The 8827-nt window shown below is 43.9% G+C and overlaps 1 long non-coding RNA gene across 1 annotated transcript in view; it reads left to right on the forward strand.

Annotated features, from left to right (window-relative positions):
- The window catches only part of LOC143781907 (uncharacterized), a 35150-nt gene extending 27906 nt beyond the window's left edge, over positions 1–7244 (forward strand). The window contains exons 3-5 of the long non-coding RNA XR_013216835.1: positions 5867–5883; positions 6223–6290; positions 6975–7244. This is a non-coding gene — a long non-coding RNA (uncharacterized LOC143781907). The remainder of the gene's footprint in view (positions 1–5866; positions 5884–6222; positions 6291–6974) is intronic.
- The last annotated feature ends 1583 nt before the right edge of the window (positions 7245–8827 follow it).

The following is an 8827-nucleotide window of genomic DNA, read 5'->3' on the forward strand; positions in this document are numbered from 1 at the left end:
ACTTACAACCATCGGAGGGAGCCCAAGAACGGAATTCACAACAGTACCCCCCCTTGAGGAGGGGGTCACTGAACCCTCACCAGAGCCCCCAGGCCGGTCAGGACGAGCCAAGTGAAAAGCACGAACCAAATCGGCGGCATGAACATCGGAGGCAACCACCCAAGAATTATCCTCCTGGCCATAACCCTTCCACTTGACAAGATACTGAAGCCTCCGCCTCGAAAAACGAGAATCCAATATTTTCTCAACCACATATTCCAACTCCCCCTCAACCAACACCGGGGCAGGAGGATCAACAGAGGGAACAACGGGTACCACATATCTCCGCAACAAAGATCTATGGAAAACATTGTGGATGGCAAAAGAGGCTGGAAGGGCCAAACGAAAAGACACTGGATTGATAATCTCAGAAATCTTATAAGGACCAATAAACCGAGGCTTGAACTTAGGGGAAGAAACCTTCATAGGAACATGACGAGAAGATAACCAGACTAAATCCCCCACCCGAAGCCGAGGACCAACACACCGACGGCGGTTAGCAAAACGCTGAGCCTTTTCCTGAGACAACGTCAAATTGTCTACCACATGAGTCCAAATCTGCTGTAACCTGTCAATCACAGAATCCACACCAGGACAATCAGAAGGCTCAACCTGCCCTGAAGAAAAACGAGGATGGAAACCAAAATTAGAAAAAAAAGGCGAAACCAAAGTAGCCGAACTGGCCCGATTATTAAGGGCAAACTCGGCCAACGGCAAGAAAGCCACCCAATCATCCTGATCAGCAGACACAAAGCATCTCAAATAGGTTTCCAAGGTTTGATTAGTTCACTCAGTTTGGCCATTTGTCTGAGGATGGAACGCCGAAGAAAAAGACAAATTAATGCCCATCCTAGCACAAAAGGCCCGCCAAAACCTGGAAACAAACTGGGAACCTCTGTCAGACACAATAGTTTCCGGAATGCCATGCAAACGAACCACATGCTGAAAGAACAATGGAACCAAATCAGAGGAGGAAGGCAATTTAGGCAAAGGTACCAAATGGACCATTTTAGAGAACCGGTCACAAACCACCCAGATAACAGACATCCTCTGGGACACAGGAAGATCCGAAATAAAATCCATGGAAATATGCGTCCAGGGCCTCTCAGGGACAGGCAAAGGCAAAAGCAACCCACTAGCGCGGGAACAGCAAGGCTTAGCCCGGGCACAAGTCCCACAGGACTCCACAACAGAACGCACATCCCGCGACAAGGAAGGCCACCAAAAGGACCTAGCAACCAAATCTCTGGTACCAAAAATCCCAGGATGACCGGCCAACACCGAACAATGAACCTCAGAAATTACCTTACTTGTCCATCTATCAGGAACAAACAGCTTCCCCATAGGACAGCGGTCAGGTTTATCAGCCTAAAATTCCTGAAGCACCCGCCGTAAATCAGGGGAGATGGCAGAAAGAACCACCCCTTCCCTAAGAATGCCAACCGGCTCAAGAACTCCAGGAGAATCAGGCAAAAAACTCCTAGAGAGGGCATCCGCCTTAACATTCTTAGATCCTGGAAGATATGAGACCACAAAATCGAAACGGGAGAAAAACAGGGACCATCGAGCCTGTCTAGGGTTCAGCCGCTTGGCCGACTCGAGGTAAATCAGATTCTTATGATCGGTCAAGACCACAACGCGGTGCCTGGCTCCCTCAAGCCAATGTCGCCACTCCTCAAATGCCCACTTCATAGCCAACAACTCCCGATTACCGACATCATAATTGCGTTCCGCAGGCGAAAACTTTCGGGAAAAGAAGGCACATGGTTTCATCAAGGAACCATCAGAATTCCTCTGTGACAAAACGGCCCCTGCCCCAATCTCAGAAGCGTCAACCTCAACCTGAAAAGGAAGAGAAACATCCGGCTGACGCAACACAGGAGCAGAAGTAAATCGGCGTTTAAGCTCCTGAAAGGCCTCAACAGCCGCAGAGGACCAATTCGTCACATCAGCGCCTTTCCTCGTCAAATCAGTCAGGGGTTTAACCACACTGGAGAAGTTGGCAATGAAACGGCGATAAAAATTAGCAAAGCCCAGAAATTTCTGAAGGCTCTTCACAGATGTGGGCTGAATCCAGTCACGAATGGCTTGGACCTTAACAGGATCCATTTCTATAGACGAAGGAGAAAAAATAAACCCCAAAAAAGAGACCATCTGAACTCCAAATAGGCACTTAGACCCCTTCACAAATAGGGCATTATGACGAAGGATCTGGAATACCATCCTGACCTGCTTCACATGAGACTCCCAATCATCAGAAAAAATCAAAATATCATGCAAATACACAATCAAGAATTTATCAAGATAATTGCGGAAAATATCATGCATGAAGGACTGAAATACAGAAGGAGCATTAGAAAGCCCGAAAGGCATCACAAGGTATTCAAAATGGCCTTCGGGCGTATTAAATGCAGTTTTCCATTCGTCACCCTGTTTAATACGAACAAGATTATATGCCCCTCGAAGGTCAATCTTGGTAAACCAACTAGCCCCCTTAATCCGAGCAAAGAAATCTGAAAGCAAAGGTAAAGGGTATTGGAATTTGACCGTGATCTTATTAAGAAGGCGATAATCAATACAGGGTCTCAAGGAGCCATCCTTCTTGGCAACAAAAAAGAATCCCGCTCCCAATGGTGACGAAGACGGCCGAATATGCCCCTTCTCCAAAGACTCCTTCACATAGCTCCGCATGGCGGCATGCTCTGGCACAGATAGATTGAAAAGTCGGCCCTTAGGGAACTTACAGCCAGGAATCAATTCCATAGCACAATCACAGTCCCTATGTGGAGGAAGGGAACTGGACTTGGGCTCATCGAATACATCCTGGAAATCTGACAAAAATTCAGGAACATCCAAAGAGGGGGAAGAGGAAATTGACATCAAAGGAACGTCACTATGTACCCCTTGACAACCCCAACTAGTCACAGACATAGATTTCCAATCCAGCACTGGATTGTGTACTTGTAACCATGGGAAACCCAGTACAACAACATCATGTAAATTATGCAACACCAGAAAACGGCAATCTTCCTGATGTGCTGGAGCCATGCACATAGTCAGCTGAGTCCAATACTGAGGTTTATTCTTGGCCAACGGTGTAGCATCAATACCCCTCAGAGGAATAGGGCTCTGCAAAGGCTGCAAAGAAAAACCACAGCGCCTGGCAAATTCTAAGTCCATTAAGTTCAGGGCAGCGCCTGAATCCACAAATTCCATGACAGAAAAGGATGACAATGAGCAAATCAGGGTCACAGACAGGAGAAATTTAGGCTGTACAGTACTGATGGTAACAGACCTAGCGACCCTCTTAATACGCTTAGGGCAAACAGAGATAGCATGAGCAGAATCACCACAGTAAAAACACAGCCCATTCTGACGTCTGTATCCCCTCTGTTCTGCTCTAGTCAAAATCCTATCACATTGCATAGGCTCAGGACTCTGTTCAGAGAACGCTGCCATATGGTGCACCACTTTGCGCTCGCGCAGGCGCCGATCAATCTGAATGGCCAGAGACATAGATTCGCTCAAACCAACCGGCGTGGGGAACCCCACCATAACATCTTTAATGGCTTCAGAAAGACCCTTTCTGAAAATTGCTGCCAGAGCGTCCTCATTCCATTTAGTGAGCACAGACCATTTTCTAAATTTCTGGCAGTATAATTCTGCCGCTTCCTGACCCTGACACAGGGCCAACAAGGTTTTTTCCGCATGATCCACAGAATTAGGTTCATCATACAATAATCCGAGCGATTGAAAAAATGCATCTACATTAAGCAATGCCGGATCCCCTGACTCAAGGGAGAATGCCCAGTCCTGAGGGTCACCACGCAGCAAAGAAATAACTATTTTAACTTGCTGAATGGGATCACCAGAGGAACGGGGTTTCAGAGCAAAAAAAAATTTGCAGTTATTTTTAAAGTTCAAAAACTTGGATCTATCCCCATAAAACAAATCTGGAGTAGGAATTCTAGGCTCTAAAGCCAGAGTCTGAACAACATAATCATGGATACTCTGTACTCTTACAGCAAGCTGATCCACACGAGAAAACAAACCCTGAACATCCATGCCCGCGCCCAAATCCTGAACCACCCAGAGATTAAGAGGAAGGAAAAAGACAAAACAGACTAAAGAAAAAAAAATTGGCTCAGAACTCTTTTTCTTTTCCTTCTTTTGAGATGCATTCAACTCATTTTTGGTCAGTTGTACTGTTATGGACTGGTGATTTAGGAGCGACATGCGACTAGCTCTGAGCAGGTGGTAACTATACAGACCGCAGTTCCTGATCTTAACACAACACTAGCAGTAGCCGTGGGATGTTCCTGTCACTCCCTGGACACCTCGTCACAGCCGGAGAACTAGCTACCCCTAAAGGTAGAAACAGGAAAGCTATCTTGCCTCAGAGAAAATCCCCAAAGGACAGACAGCCCCCCACAAATAATGACTGTGAGTGGAGAAGGAAATGACATACATAGAATGAAACAAGATTTAGCAAAGGAGGCCACTTCTAGCTAGATAGATAGTACAGGACAGAACACTGTGCGGTCCGTAACAAAAACTAGAAAAAGTCCACCGCAGAGAAATGCAAAAATCTCCACACCTGACTAAAGGTGTGGAGGGCAAAATCTGCTGCCCAGAGCTTCCAGCTTAGCTGAATAGATCCATACTGATAAGCTGGACAAATGAGCAAAACATAGAATGTGCTGAACAATAAAGTCCACAACAAGAGGACTGCAAAAGGACAAGCAAGGACTTATCTTTGCTGAACAGGTCAGAGTGTCAGGGAAATCCAAAAGAGCCGTGACTCCAAGCAGGAACAATTGACAACTGGCATTGATTGAGGGATAAGGCCAGACTAAAATAGCCGAGCCAGAAAGACGATCAGTGGAAGCAGCTGCTGATGCTAAATCCAAGAAGCAGCCATACCACTCAAAACCACCAGAGGGAGCCCAAGAGCAGAACTCACAAAAGTGCCACTTACAACCACCGGAGGGAGCCCAAGAACGGAATTCATAACAGTCCCCTATGAAAATACTTCACAGGGCAACTACAAATATTAGAAACGAAAGGAATAGCACAAATAGACAAAGAATACCCTTTGTGAGCACATATCATCCATATCTACAAATGATTAAAAGCTGTATCTTACGCCATTGGGATTTACTGGGCAAGGCTTATCCGGATGTACCTGAGTTTAATAACATTCCAATTATGTGTTATAAGAAACCCCCAAATCTTAGAAATCTTATAGTCAGGGCAGACATTGGGTCAAATAAGCCCCAATGTATACAAAGAACATTTCTCACACAGAAACGGGGTACATTCCCTTGCTTACATTGTTTACAATGTTCCAATATTACAAGAGGAGAAACTTTTTCACACCCTAGATCTGGCAAAATATTTAAAGTAGACGTTTTTTTCACATGCGAATCATCTTACGTAGTATATCTGATCAAGTGCCCTTGCGGTCTCGGATATGTTGGAGAAACTACCCAGCATATCCGGGACCGTATATCCCAACATAAATCTACGATCAGATGCAAAAGACTCATGTTACCAATTCCAGCACATTTTACTGCTGCAGGACATAATGTGTCTCAATTGAAGTATCAAATAATAGGAAGTGTAGCATTACCCAGAAGGGGTGGTGATAGGATCAAAAGGCTAAAATCAAGGGAGTCCTATTGGATTTTCACATTACAAACGCTGGAACCGTGGGGTCTTAATAGGGAGTATGAGATTACCTATTAACTATATAGTCATATTGTTTCATATGTATTTAATATATACAGTAACCATTATAATAATTCCTCTCTTTTTACTTTTACAGGTTACATAACGAACCTGGTAATATATCCCTTTTTGAGCTCTATCACTCCTTATTTCTTTTCCTCCGTTTATATTTCTGTCAGTATGTATATCTTCTATTTTCTTTCCTAGCATTTATATTTAGTATTATATCTTTACAATTAGTAGCGCACCCGCTCTGCATCTCTCCCCCTTTTGATCTTTCTCAGCTTTGGTCGGTCTATTAGTACGGCATTAAGTAAACTAGCGCATGCGCTTTGCATCTTCTTTCTTGCATCTCTCTCTCTGGTTTCTTTCGGCTGTGTTCGGCTTATTAGATACAGCGCATGTGCACTTTTGATTTGTTCTTTCGGCTTTTTCCGGGGTCCCTTGAGGAAGGTAGCATACCGAAACGCGCGTCGGGGTGGACGGGTGTCCCTGCGTGTGCTCTCTGCCACCTGCACTAGGTAATGTGTATGCATAGAATGTTATTTGTTATCAGTGTTATCTTTGCTGGCACTACGGCTATGTAGGACATGTATTGGACTACCTATAGATTGATTTTACGGTTGGCATAGCCGTGGGTGTGAGTGGTTGTCACTAGTACTGCATTATTCTTCACTCTGCAATTATGTGGATCTTGTGCATATAATTACCACTGTCAGGGATGTACCCTACCTTGGGCTTGTGTTGATGCTGATGTTGTCCTTGTCATCTTTTTTAGCCCCATTGTATCTGTCTGTCTGATATAGTGTGTTTTATATTTTCTATTGATTATATCTTTAATAAAGTGCTGTTGGATTCCATGACTGCTCTGTGGTGGTTTGAGGTTTGTTTTGCGATTGTTCTTGCAGTTATCCACATATTTCCATACTTGGGTGGTGTGTAGGTAGACATGTAGTTATGTGTACACTGTACGTTATATAGTGATGTGTTAGGTACCCACCACCAACGATGTTCATCAGAATTTTTCTCTACTAGTATATGACTCGCATAGGAATTAATAGGATGCGTTTTTTCCTTGTAAATGAATTCACAATATATTCAGATTGTATTTATTTAATTTTTTGTATGTATTATACAGTGGATTATTAATTAATTTTTGTATTCTATGTGTTTACACTTTATTTTGTTATATTTTCTTTATATAGAATGAACCCTTGAAAAAGACCGTTCTATGGTCGAAACATTGACAAATTTCTTCTGTTACATCCTTTTCTCGTGGCTGTGAATTCCCAGAATAAAGTTTCACTATTGATTCAAGACATAAATATTTTCATTTTTTGGAGTGCTTGAGGTTGTTCTATTACATTGACTTTGTTTTTCCTCTGAAAGCACCAATTTATCTAACAGTGTGCAGGTGACCCTGATCTTTCTATATATTTTCATTATGTCGGCTGTTCATTAAAAGGATTATCATATGAATCTGTGAATCTCCTTGTGACTTTTTGAGTACCGAAGGTAACTATCTTGCATTTGTATCATTTTTTCCTTCGGGCACCATTTCTTTATACAGAGTGCACTATTCTTGACTGATTATATTTATACTAGATTGTGGCCCGATTCTAATGCATTGGGTATTCTAGAATATGTATGTAGTATATTGCACAACCACGTAGTATATAGCACAGCCCACACAGTATATAACACAGCCCATGTATTATATTGCACAGCCACATAGTATATAGCACAGCCCACGTAGTATATAGCACAGCAACCTACTATATAACACAGCCCACGCAGTATATAGCACAGCCCACGCAGTATATAACACAGCCCACGCAGTATATAACAGCCCACGCAGTATATAACAGCCCACGTAGTATATAGCACAGCCCATGCAGCATATAACACAGGCCACGTAGTATATAAAACAGTCCACGTGGTATATAGCAATGTGGGCACCATATCCCTGTTAAAAAAAAACAATTAAAATAAAAAATAGTTATATACTCACCTTCCGGCGGCCCACCGGATCCAGGCCAGGCGTTTACCGATGCTCGTTGCAATGCTTCACTCCCAGTAATGCCTTGCGGCAAGAACACGTGATGCTGTAGCTGTCTCGCGAGACCGCTACGTCATGTCCAGTCATTGCCGCAATGCATTCTTGGGACCGGAGCGTCGTGAGGACTGGGAATAGCTGGCGCGGAAGGTGAGAATATAATGGTTTTTTTTAAATTATTATTTTTAACATTATATGTCTTTACTATTGATGCTGCATAGGCAGCATCAATAGTAAACAGTTGGGCACACTTACACGGTTAATGGCAGCATTAACGGACTGCGTTACACCGCGTTATGCCGCGGTGTAACACAGTCCTAAAACGCTATGTGGCCGCTGACTGGAGGGGAGTATGGAGGGGGCACTGACTGGACGGAAGTAGGGAGGGGCCAATTCGCGGACGGACTGTGCCTGTCGCTGATTGGTCACGGCCAGCCGGCTGCGACCAATCTGCGACCTGGGATTTCCGTTACAGACAGACAGATAAGTAGATAAACAGTCAGAAGTACCCCTTAGACAATTATATATATAGATATCTATTCTATTCTGATGAGTCACGCTCTGATTTTACTGTAAAATGATGAAATGTCGGGTTTTCTAAGAGATGGATGTGTAAAAATCGGACGGCACTCACATGGCCCATGTGCTGTGTGATTTATTTTTTTTTCTCACACCAGTTGACTTGTATTGGCAGTTACTATCCGAAATTCGCATCCACTCGCAGCATGCTGAGATTCCTTATCAGTCCGATTCGAGCTGATCAAAAGCAGTGACTCATTGAATAACTGATCCGAACGCAATCTAATTTTTTATCAGATTGCATTTGTCTGATTTCAACACAAGTGGGAGCGAGCCCTTAGGTCAGTAGCAGAACGGAGGGTACGGGAATGGTGGTAGACTGAGATGACGGAGGAGACGTAGGGTGGTGCTAAACCGTGGAGTGCTTGGTGGGTGAGAGTGATGAGTTATATTGGACCCTGTGGCACATGGGTAACGAGTAGA

The sequence above is a fragment of the Ranitomeya variabilis genome, chromosome 1, assembly GCF_051348905.1.
Source record: "Ranitomeya variabilis isolate aRanVar5 chromosome 1, aRanVar5.hap1, whole genome shotgun sequence".
NCBI classification, from domain to species: Eukaryota; Metazoa; Chordata; class Amphibia; order Anura; family Dendrobatidae; genus Ranitomeya; species Ranitomeya variabilis.